This window comes from Lactuca virosa, chromosome 1, assembly GCF_052849685.1.
Source record: "Lactuca virosa cultivar CGN04683 chromosome 1, Lactuca_virosa_CGN04683_v6, whole genome shotgun sequence".
Lineage (NCBI taxonomy): Eukaryota > Viridiplantae > Streptophyta > Magnoliopsida > Asterales > Asteraceae > Lactuca > Lactuca virosa.
In genome coordinates this window covers 81,126,920-81,139,970 of record NC_136426.1, presented here as the reverse complement: position 1 = coordinate 81,139,970, position 13,051 = coordinate 81,126,920, and the positions used below count along the sequence as shown (strand labels likewise).

Here is a 13,051-nt window from a genome sequence, read left to right as displayed (position 1 = left end):
TGCTTCTTTTTCTCAACTTTAATTCAACTTTTCAGAATAGACAAAATAAGGGGTTTATTGGTCATTTACTCATTTTACATGCATTTAACATTTAACGGAGTTTACTAATGGAATTAAACTGAAGGACCAATCTTGAAAGAAAATAAAAGCATGAGGACGCATGGTGCATGATTTTTGAAACTTGGAATTATATTGTGAATTTCACTAAACCACTAGAATCATTTCTATAATTTACTCTTTTATGTTATTTAAACAATTAAAAATGTTTATTATTGTCTCAAAGGACAATAAGTTAATAAGCACTTTAAGTAATGCGTATGACATAATATGCTTTTTTTCATTCCGATAATAACTTTTGGGTCTTCACTAGCAACCAAATTGCATTTTGTACATAATATTTTGAATTTCTTTTTTCCATATTATTATTATATATACTAATTTGAATTGTCAAATAAATAGTATAATTTTACATTTTATACTTTCACACAATACTTTTACATATCATAATTTGGCCACAACAGTTTCATATATTGGCAATTTGGTCCCTATGTAGAATTTTTTTTTTAAATGCCATTGTAATTTACAAAAAAGGTCACTGTGCAGATTTTTTTAAAGAAAAGGTCCCTATGCAGATTTATTTACAGAAATGGAACATGTCTTTAAGACTTTCATATGTTGGCAGGTTTGGTCCCTGTGTAGAAAGTAAATTACAAAATTGTCCCTGTAATTTACATAAAAGGTCCATGTGAAGATTTTTTTTTACAGAAACGGTCCATGTGTTTAAGACTTTCGTATGTTGACAGGATTGCTCCTTGTGTAGAAAATAATTTACAAAGGTTGTCCTTGTAACATTGTTTAAAAAAGCGGTTGAGGCGTACGCCTTGAGGCGCGATTCGGGGCCGAAACGAGTTTGAGGCGCCGATTCTAGGGTCTGGTTTAGGGCATACGCCTTAGATGTTTGAGGCGGAGAAAAGCAGAGGAAAGCAGATGAATGAGGTGTGTTTTATGTGGACTGTGGAGGCGTTCAAGAAATTTTTTTTGTCTTCTAGGCTTTTGTTTTTATGTTTTTTACCTAGCAGTTTTTCCACAGCTTTGTTTTTTAGTTTTACTTCTGCAAGAAAGTAAGTTGTAAGACTACCCAAAATATCAATTTCACACTTTTTGACCTACTCTAGAATCGATATGTTTTCCTGTTACTTTGACCTTCCTGTTTTTTCTTCTTCTTTATTCAAACATATCAGATAAGGCTGAAGGGAGTGGTGCCACACTCCCTCATGAAACCGCAGTGCCACGTAGGCGCCACGTCACCATTTACCATAAAAGTGTGGTTTCATACCACACACAAGGAGTGGTGCCACACTTTGACTTTTTTTTTTTTTTTTTGTTTAATAAATAATTGGGATTTATAAGTCAAGGGTGGATTGTGTCATTTCTGAAACTAATTATGTAGAGAGAAGTTAAGCAGGGGTTTTTTTCTGTTGGTAGACCAAACTCCAGGGACCTATTATGCCAAATTCAGAAAATAGGATGTCTTCTTTCTCGCAGCTCCTGCTGCCTGATTTCCTCCATTGTTAACAAACCCAAACTCGAATTTTTGAAAATAATTCAATTCCTAGCCTCAAGTAGCTTCCCTTTCGAATCTTAAAACCTTATATATATATATATATATATATATATATATATATATATATATATATATATATATATATATAGTTAGTTAAAAAATAAAAAAAGTTTGAAAAACGAGCATTTGAAACGGCAGCCAATCACAAACCATCACCAAGTGCTCCCTTCCATTGCCGCACTGCGGCCTTAGCCACACCTTAACCGCACCGGAGGGGCGGTGTTCAGCTGTCACGGTGGCAAAACTGCAGTCTGGAACCGCACCACTCCCTCCGGTCTAAGTCTTCCTTACTTCGTTCAAGAAAATCTGAGGCCATTGTTTTTGGGATGAAGACATTAATTTTCATCTGATCTATGATTATTTAAGTTTGGTTTGGACTTTTATATTGTTTTTTATAAGTTATATAATATTTTATAATTATTTTTATTATTCTGCCTCAAGATTACGCCTCGTGAAGCGGAGGGCAAACGCCTCCAGGCTCGTTTCCGTATTTTTAAACCTTGCCTTGTAACTTACAAAAGATGTCCTTGTGCAGATTTTTCTTTCAGAAACAGTCCGTGTGTTTAAAAAATTACAAAAATGATCCCTGTCTAATAGAAAATTTACAGATTACGACCCCACAATGCGGGGGTAATATCACCCTAGTTGTAAATCATTTTGAAATTATTAACTTCAATGAACGTAATTACCTTGAATTTAGTGGTTGATGGACCTTCAACCTCAGCAGCAACCTCTGATTTTGCCTTTATTACTATTAACTGCAACCAGTGAATTGGGATATAACAGAATGAATATGCAGATTGATCTGTAGACAGATGAAACAAAAAAGGAAGTAAAAAGGGGGAAACAGAAAGAAAAAACTACGTTCGTACACTATTTTCATGTTTCCTTTGCAGATCCAAGGCTTTCTCAAGTCTTATGATGATTTGATCTATGTGTGGGCGTTCTGCTCATTCCTGCTTTAAGCAGCTATAGGCTGTTTCTGAAAAGATTTCTAATGAATCTTTTTCTATTTGCTTCCAGAGATCTGGATTGATCATATCCTCTAATTTTCCTTTTTCATAATGGGATATGGCCAATGGAGCTAACAACTCTTTCTCTTGACTTTCAAAGGGGTAAAACTTCTTAAAATTATGTCCCACAAGTGACATCCCCACAAAATCTGACGAGTCTGGCCTCAAGTGCACCGTTTCCCCAAACGACATCCCCATTTGTGATCTTCCTCGCCTCCAGTCAAGATCCTCCAACGACAGCATCTGCATAGGAAAGTTGTCTGATGTATCTTGGCCCGACCCCGCCTCCACAGCATCCTGCTTTGTCACACTGGAATGGTGTTTGGCCAATGATGGCAATTCCTCTGTGCACTGAGATGAGCCCCTGTCCTCCTCTACAATCTCCTCCAGTTTTCCCACAGTGTCCTCTTGCCAATCTTGTTGCCAAGGAACATATGCTCTCCTTCCACAGAGGACCTCAAATAATACAACCCCGAACGAGTACACGTCCGTTTTGTGAGATACGAATCCAGTCTTTATATAACTAGGGTCTATATACCCTTTCGTGCCATTAAAATTTGCAAATTTAAGTCGGTTTCTTCGAGCTGCTGTTATTATCTTGAAAAATTCAAAACCTGATAACTTGGTATTCCAGTTGACATCTAGTAAAACATTGGAGCTCGTGATGTTACAATGTATGAGGCTAAAATTGCGTTCCTTATCATAATGGATATAACTTAATGCACGTGCAACGCCAACACATATTTCCAATCTTTGAATCCATGTAAGACACGGGTCTTTCAGATGTTTCTCGAGACTTCCATTGGCCTCATGCTTGTATATGATGATCTTCTCATCTTTCTCATCACAGAACCCAACAACAGAGACCAGATTTTCATGCTTAAGACTAGAAAGAGTCGAAATCTCCGCCTGCAATATAGCCTTCTTGTATTCATCTTTACCAAGTAGCCTCTTCGCGACGATATCAATCTGTTGTTTAGATCGCGAGAGTTTTCCTTTGTAGGTCTTTCTCAATGCATTTTCTCCAATCAGATTTGTATCAGAAAAGCTGTTGGTGGCGGAATCTATATCTTTCAGTGGGATTTGTAAGCGGGCAAAGTGTTTGGAAAAGGATGAAGACATGGTGTTTGTGTTTATCAAGTAAAAATCAGAACACAAATGAATTTGGAGGGAGGAGAATTTTTGAATGACACAAATTAAGATGTTTTAGTGATGGTTGGCAGGTCCAAACATATTTTGGATTCGGGCCAGGAGAAGAAGAAAAAAAGGCTGACGTAAATTTCATAAAAATCCCCAGATTTATGAAAAAAAATACTTATTCTAGCTTTTTTGGTACAAGAGTCAAGCCCTTCATTTCTGTACTCCTCAACATATTTCGCTGCCACTGTCTCACATATAAAACAAATGACAAATACCAAATTAGCAAATAGCAGAGTGTAAATGCCGGAAATTTGAAAAAATTACTCCATTGCAAATTTCAATTTGAAATTAACAAAATTCAATGGTGTTGGGCTTGACGTGTACACAGTACAGGCATACTCCCAGATTATTTTCAATTACAAACAAAATTCTATATTTCCATTTCAAAAAAGTTACCGCAACTCATGTGAACTCTGAACTGTGAACCATACAAGCATAAAACACACTTGAAATCTTAAACCTTATCAAAATAGTAAGCCCTAGATTAATCTTATTATTCTGTTAATTCAAAATTGAAATGTAAGACAAAATATATTATATATTCGAGTTCATCTTACCTTACGTAAACCGAGAAGTGAGAATATTGGGATGATTCAACCCTTTCGAGTTTCGAGTTCATCACAATATTATGCTTTGTGCAGACGATTGCTGCTATAATGTCACAGCCCCTTTAAACGATTGCTGCTATAATGTCACAGCCCCTTGAAACCGAGAAGCCGGCGACGATACACACCATATGGGACCGTATGCTCCACTACTCCAGTCAGCTCCACTTACTTTGGTTTTTTAATGCTAAAGGAATCTTATTGACTAAAAACGACTTTTATGGATTATACCATATGAATTTTTTTTTTTTTTTTTTTTTTTTTTTTTTTTTTTTTTGCTTTTGCTAAGTAAATTTTTATTTATTTATTTTTTTTTTTTTTCATTCAATTTGTCAAATGTTATTTTGCGGTTATTTTGATTATTATTTTTTTTCTACATATCATTTTTTATAAGTTGTTCTATTTTATTAAATTACACGTAATATTTTAATTTAATAATTACAATAAATTTAGTAATAAATTGATATAATTTCATTAATGAATTTACCTTTTAATTTCAAAATTAACAAAATTAAAGTTCATTAGTTTCTTTTATTTATTTAAATTATTTTTTTAAATTTAAAATATAAAAAACATTTTCATTTTAATAATTCATTATTTTTCTTATTTTCTTATAAATTCAAAGTTCTTAAATATTTTGACATTTATATATAGTTTTTTTTTAAATTAACTCATGTAATATATGGGTCTCACACCTAATTATATAATAATTAGAAATTTTCATATATACCTCCGTTAAAATTATATATATATATATATATATATATATATATATATATATATATATATATATATATATATATATATATATATATATATATATATATATCAGTGTTGTAGAAATCGGTCTTGACGGCCGATTAATTGGCGATTAATCACTTGGCGGCCTCGAACCGATTACGATTAGGGTGTTTGGCAGAAATTGGTCAAAATCGGTCAAACTCGGGCTTGGCGGTCCTCGGCGGTCATAGGTGGGAAATATTTAAAAAATTAAAAAATAATAATTTTCAAATATTACACCAAAATTTTTAAAATTTTAAATTATTAAGCTTTCAAATTTTAAAATATTATACTAAAATTTTTAAAATTTCAAAATTTTAAAATTTAAAATTTCCAAATACTTAACTTCTTAGGAAATATTGATTTTTTAAATAATTTTATTAATAATTTTATTAATAATTTAGGGTCCCCGATTAATCCCCGCCGAGTCTGATTAATCGTTTATCGTCAGTCAACTGCCAAGCTACCGCCGAGCGATTTTTACAACCATTATATATATATATATATATATATATATATATATATATATATATATATATATATATATATATATATATATATATATATATATATATTGTTGAGATCCGTTGAGAACTCATAGTTTCCCGAGAACCTGAGAACTAAAGGTGGAGCATTAAATCAAAATTAACTCATTAATGGGATATGATCGTCATCTTACCAATCTCGTCCAATGTTTAATTTTTTGTGTTATTTGAAATATCAATAAAAATGTCTAAATATTGACATAATAAATAACATTTTCAGATTTTTTTTATAATAATAATACTTTTTTATTTTTTTTTTAAAATGAAAATTTTTTAATTTTTTTTGAAAACATGAACTTTTATAACAAAAATTGAAAAAAAAAATTTAACTGTCATTTTTTTAAAAACAGTAATTTAAAAAAAACTGAAATGTTTAAAAAAAACTATAGTTCTTTTAACCCAACAAATCAACATTTTAGGTGTGTATATGCATATTTCTTATACTATAATATTCATAAGTAATTCATTAAAAAACACCTATTTTTATTACTAATCTATAAACACAATAATACAAGTATTTTATTCGATACAAAATAAAATATAAAAAAAATACTATAAAATTTTAAAGCGTTTTCAAGTCTTCATATCAAGATTTTCATATTTTCTTCAATTTATCACTTTTCACATCTTTAATATTTTCTACAAATTCGTCCAAATCTACAATAAAAATAAAAAAAAATCGATTAATGCAAGAACACTCACAAAAATGCATATTTATATTTCATGTAAGATTCACATATGATTATATAATGTGATATTCACATGTGATTGTATCTTTTAAGATTCAAATGTGAAATTTATAAGAAAAATTAAAAAATAATAATAATAATAATGAAGAACACCCACACAAAATGCATGTGTTTATATAGACGTAATTCGTGATTCAATTGTGATTTATATGTGAATCATATGTAATTCATATGTAATTCACTTGTGATTTATATGTGAATCACATATAATTCATATGTGATTTACATGTGAATCACATATAATTCATGTGTGATTCACTTGTGATTTACATGTGAATTACATATGATTTATATGTGAATTACATGTGATTCACATGTAAATCACAAATGAATCAAACATGAATTATTTGTGATTCACAAGTAAATCACTTATGAATTACATGTCAATCACATGTAATTCATATGTGATTTACATGTGAATCACATATAATTCATATGTGATTCACTTGTGATTTACATGTGAATTACATGTGATTTATATGTGAATTACATGTGATTCACATGTAATTCATATGTGATTTACATGTGAATTACATGTGATTCACATGTAGATCATATGTGATTCATTTGTGATTTACATATGAATCACATGTAATTCATATGTGAATTACATGTGGATTACCTGATTTTATAATTATTTAAGGGATTTAATGGTGAAAAGTAGTTTGGTTAGTACCTGCATCTAGGTGTCATCTTGGATATGTTCTGAAGTGTTTTCTGGTGAGTGAATGGGAGGTGGCAACGGATAAATCAGTTTTGGAACAATCACCAGTCCTCTTCCAACCACTAGTAAAGCTCCTACATTGTTTGCAATTCCTGAATACAATAATAAAAAAGAGAAAAGGGTAATCAAGTGGCCATCACTACAATTTATGGCCAGTTCCTGAATATAATAATACTTTACTTCACGAATATCTTTTACAAATAAAAAGAAACAATTTGGTCACAATTGCACCAAAAGATATGGATTGTTTATTCTGATAATTAAATCATGGTTAGCTATGTATCTTCTCCTCTAGAGCTCTTGGATAGCTAGCATCTTCAAGATACATGACCTAAAATGTTTTAAAAGGAAAATAACATGCCAATCCATTCTTGGATCTGCTACCACCAGACACTAAAAAAATTTAGAGAAACTTTTAAAAATCTAAACCTAATAGAAGCTTAATCGCACAGCAAACAAATAATTAAATTCAATAATTATCCCACAAACTAAAAAAATGGCTATCCAAACCTTTGAATTCATAAAATAAAATAACATAAAGCATACTAACTAACAATAGACAAAATAGAATACCAAAATGCAAGGTAAAATCAATCCTAAATATAACAAAATACTAGCAAATTATATAGATATAATGTTGGATTAGGTGTCTAAGCCCATAACTATAATTGGTATGCACTTGATTTGATAGTAGCATGGTCCTTTTGGGTTGCCTTCACCATAGCAACTTGACAGGATGACTCTTGGAGAGAGAAGTTATTTAATGATTTATTAATATACTATAAGAATAATATATTAATTAGAAATCATATTATTTAATTAGTATTTAATCAGAAATTAATTTGGTATTAATTTTGGGATTAAAGGAACTGATTAAAAGTACGGGGACTGGTTTTACAAATCATTGATAGTTGCAAACTGGGCTGCTGGACTCCCTTGGAATGGGGTGGACAAATTTCTATAGGGAGGCCCTATAAAAATTGTCCAAGGCCTTCCAGAAGGGATGTCCATGGACTGCTTGGAGCCTAAGCAAGGATTAGGGTTTCCACCTGAAAACCCTAGCAGCTATAGCTATATAAAGGCCCCTAAACCTCCTAAAATCGGCCACTGCTTCCCAAGGAAAAACTTTAGCCGATTTTCTGTCTCTCTCTCACTCATCCTTTACTTTTAGTGTTTGTGACTCCATTAGAGGTGCAACACTTAGGGCACTAAGCTTTCAAGAGTCAAGATCATTTGTGGAATTCTTGTTATTACTAGATAGCAAGCAAGGTAATATTCTAACCCTAGTTTCATATTGATTTCCAAAAAATGTATGAAAGTATTAGGGTTATTGCTTTGGAATTTTTATTTGCATGTTTAACTAGAGAAAAACTTAGATCCAAAGCAATTAGGGTTGCATGATCACATAGGATGTTGTTATGCTCAAAACCCATCAGTGGTATCAGAGACTAGGATATTTTTTTGTTATATTTGATGCAATAGTGAACTATCCAAATCAAATGGAAAGCAGAAATCGTTTTCTGCTTGCCAAACTCGATGAGTTCTATGATGAACTCGACGAGTCCATGCCCAGACTCGACAAATTGGCTCGTCTGTTAGCTGTTTTTTTTTTTTTTTTGAATTTTTGATCGATTTGGATTAGGATAATTACCATAATTCGTTTTTATCACCATAAATTGAATTTCCTGAATGGTAATCTGATTTCCTTATCAAAAGTAGATGGATTTTGTCAAATTTAAGATAATGACAAAATTATGTGATTAATTTTATTATTTAAAATTTTGTCTAATGATTTTGAAAAGTTTCAAATTGTACCCTTGAAGTTTTGGAATTTAAAATTTAATTAAAAGGTTAATTTTGAAATATTAAATTCTAAAACCCTAGTGTTTTAAAAGTTTAAAATACACCATCACTCTTATAATATTAAAAGTTTGATTATATATATATATATATATATATATATATATATATATATATGAGTCAGTCTTACCGTTAATATGTCTCATTTACGAAACCGATCTATAATGGGGGTATAAGGAAACTGCCTATAAAATGGCGGTTGAATGAGTGTCCACTCTCACCCACCGCTTCCTTGATTGGTGGAGGGTCCGTAGCCGAACGGGTAGGATAGGACATTAATTCTCTCATTAATAAGTATAATGATAAATATAAAGTAACTAAATGTTTTCATAAATTCTCAATCTTAGTTACTTTAGGAAAATGTGAATTTGATGCTAATCCATGAAATTGCACATTGCACTTTACCAAGTCGTTAGTGGAGCGTATGTGGTTAACCGGCACACTAACTTGGTGTAACGCCCAGTTCCTGGTATGTATTTTTAATTATGAGTTACTCATTTGTGCAAAGGGACTCAACGAGTTGGAGGCCCCAAACTCATCGAGTAGGAATTGGAATTATTGGACGTGGGACTTGAAGTCTACTCGACGAGTTTAGAGCCTCAACTCGACGAGTAGGGCTGCCAGAGTGAAACCCTAATTTTCAGGGTTTGCACCCTATTTAAACACTTTAACTGGCCTCAACTATAGCCTCTATCACCTCCAAACCTTAGTCATGAAACCCTAACCCATTTTGAGTGCTCTTGAGCCATTGTTGTGTGTTTTTGGTAATTTTGAAGCTTGAAGAGGAAGTTTGGGTGCTCTTGAGCCATTGTTGTGTGTTTTTGGTAATTTTTGGTAATTTTGAAACTTCCTGAATGGTAATCTGATTTCCTTATCAAAAGTAGATGGATTTTGTCAAATTTAAGATAATGACAAAATTATGTGATTAATTTTATTATTTAAAATTTTGTCTAATGATTTTGAAAAGTTTCAAATTGTACCCTTGAAGTTTTGGAATTTAAAATTTAATTAAAAGGTTAATTTTGAAATATTAAATTCTAAAACCCTAGTGTTTTAAAAGTTTAAAATACACCATCACTATTATAATATTAAAAGTTTGATTTATATATATATATATATATATATATATATATATATATATATGAGTCAGTCTTACCGTTAGTATGCCTCATTTACGAAATCGATCTATAATGGGGGTATAAGGAAACTGCCTAATAAATGGCGGTTGAATGAGTGTCCACTCTCACCCACCGCTTCCTTGATTGGTGGAGGGTCTGTAGCCGAACGGGTAGGATAGGACATTAATTCTCTCATTAATAAGTATAATGATAAATATAAAGTAACTAAATGTTTTCATAAATTCTCAATCTTAGTTACTTTAGGAAAATGTGAATTTGATGCTAATCCATGAAATTGCACATTGCACTTTACCAAGTCGTTAGTGGAGCGTGTGTGGTTAACCGGCACACTAACTTGGTGTAACGCCCAGTTCCTGGTATGTATTTTTAATTATGAATTACTCATTTGTGCAAAGGGACTCAACGAGTTGGAGGCCCCAAACTCATCGAGTAGGAATGGAATTATTGGACGTGGGACTTGAAGTCTACTCGACGAGTTTAGAGCCTCAACTCGACGAGTAGGGCTGCCAGAGTGAAACCCTAATTTTCAGGGTTTGCACCCTATTTAAACACTTTAATTGGCCTCAACTATAGCCTCTATCACCTCCAAACCTTAGTCATGAAACCCTAACCAATTTTGAGTGCTCTTGAGCCATTGTTGTGTGTTTTTGGTAATTTTGAAGCTTGAAGAGGAAGTTTGGGGGTTCTAGAGGAAGCAAGTAGATCCAGAGTTTGTGATGAATTCCTGACTCATTTGAGTTATAAAGTCTATACCTTGACTATTCATCTACTAGATCTTTTCATGGGGTAGTTTAGGGCCATTTGGAGCATATTATAGAACCATTCATGGATGCAAGCATGGTTTGGGGTTATTGTTGGATTAGTGTCTAAGTCCATAACTATTTTGGTATGTACTTGACCCGATTGTGAGCATGGTCCTTTTGGGTTGCCTTCACATGGGTGACTAGACAGGATGACAGTTGAGGAGAGAGGTTGATTAGGGCATAAATATGATTTATTTATTATATTATATGATTAATATAATAATTTGGAATCATATTATTAATTAGTATTTAATCAGAAATTAATTAGGAATTAATTTCGGGATTAAAGGAATTAATTAAAAGTATAGGGGCTGTTTTGTAATTATTTGATAGTTGAGACTTTGGGCTATTGGATCACCTTTATTAAGGCTTGAACGAAAATCCTAGAAGGATCTAGGAGTTTTCGTCCAAGGGCTTAAGGAAAGGAGTCCATGGACTTGCTTAGGCCCTAAGCTAAGGGATTAGGGTTTCCACCTTGAAACCCTAGCTAGCCTCCAGTATAAATAGCACCCTAAGGCACTAGAATTCGTCCAACCCTTGGGAAACCCTAAAATGGACGAATTTTAGGGCAAGATACCCTTCTCTCCTCTCTCCCATATTCATCCTTTCACCTAGTGTGTTTGTGAGCCATTAGAGGTACTACACTTGTGGTACTTGCTTTCAAGAGCTAAGGAAATTCAAGGAACTAGTTGTTATTGCTATATAACAACAAAAGGTATGTATTCTATTCTCCTATGTAGATTTCGAAAATTAGAGGAGCATTCCAGGTTTCTTTTTGTGTTCATAAAGTTGTATGTCTAATAGTGAAAACATAAATCTAATTAGGGTTGCATGCACACATAGGATTGTTTGTATAAAACCTATCAGTGGTATCAGAGCCTTAGGTTTTTGTTTTCAATTAGATTTGATACAAATGTATGAATATGACAATTAGGGTTTATGGCTAATAAACCCTGGAGGCTTGATTTTCGAAATTAGGGTTTCTAAACCCTAGATTTCGAAATTTTGGTAGGGTTTCCTAAACCCTTTCCTTTGGCCCCAAGATTTCGATTTTAGGGTTGTCTAACCCTAGAATTTCGAAATTTGCCTTGTCCCCTAGATAGGATTCCCAAATTTTATGGATTTGGATAATGCCATATCTTGTAATTATCCTTGATTCCTTAAATAGATAATTAAAGATCTTATGGATTATCTCATTCCATAAATTTTCAAATCTTAGGGGATATAGGATTAGATTAAATTAATTGTCTAATTTAATAGATAATCCTACAAGATTTAATAATTTTAAATTAATTGTTTAATTTTGGATAATTATTAAATCAATAACTTTAATATTTAAGAGTTTAAAATTAAAAAGTTTTAATTTTTCGAAAAAGTTAAATATGATTAAAACCCTAGTATTTTGAAAAGTTCAAATTACACCCTTATGGTTTTATTAATTAATTAAAGTGTATAATTAAAGGAGAGTTAATAATTCCATAAAGTTTTGGTTTAAATTTAATTAAATTAAAAGTATAATTTATTAAATTAGACCACCTAGTATTTTAAAAGTATAAAATACACCCTATACTATATATAACATTAAAAGTCTAAAATTATATATATGTATGAGTAAACAGTCAGTCTTACCGTTAGTAGGCCTCATTCACGAAGCTGGTCTATAAGGGGTGTTTAAGGAAATTGCCTATAAAATGGCGATTGAATGGGTATCCACTCTTACCCACCGCACTCTTGACTAGTGGAGGGTCGTTAGCCGAACGGGTAGGATAGGACGAAACCTTGCATTATAATTATAATGAAGTACAAAGTAACTACATGCTTTTACAAATTCCCAAATTCTAGTTACTTTATGCAAAATGTGAAATTGTATGCTAATCCATGGAATTACACTTCGTACCATTGTCAAACGTTAGTGGAGCGTGTGTGGTTAACCGGCACACTAATTTGGGGTTGACATTGGTGGCGAAGGGTGGCTCGATGTTTATCATAGATCAATGGAGCGTGTGTGG

General features: G+C 32.2%; 1 protein-coding gene across 2 annotated transcripts in view; it reads right to left on the bottom strand.

The window, feature by feature from the left end:
- Positions 1-4,579, bottom strand: part of LOC145148734 (putative receptor-like protein kinase At5g59700) — a 30,522-nt gene extending 25,943 nt beyond the window's left edge. Inside the window, exons 1-3 of one of the 2 annotated variants that reach the window (XM_079075165.1) lie at positions 4,395-4,579; positions 2,497-4,021; positions 2,314-2,382 (exon numbers count right to left, since the gene is read on the bottom strand). The gene's annotated coding sequence lies outside the window, so the exon portion shown is untranslated. Of the gene's footprint in view, positions 1-2,073; positions 2,383-2,496; positions 4,022-4,394 lie in introns of those variants that run through there. The other variant, XR_013729620.1, reaches the window with a different exon arrangement.
- Between the last annotated feature and the right edge of the window lie 8,472 nt (positions 4,580-13,051).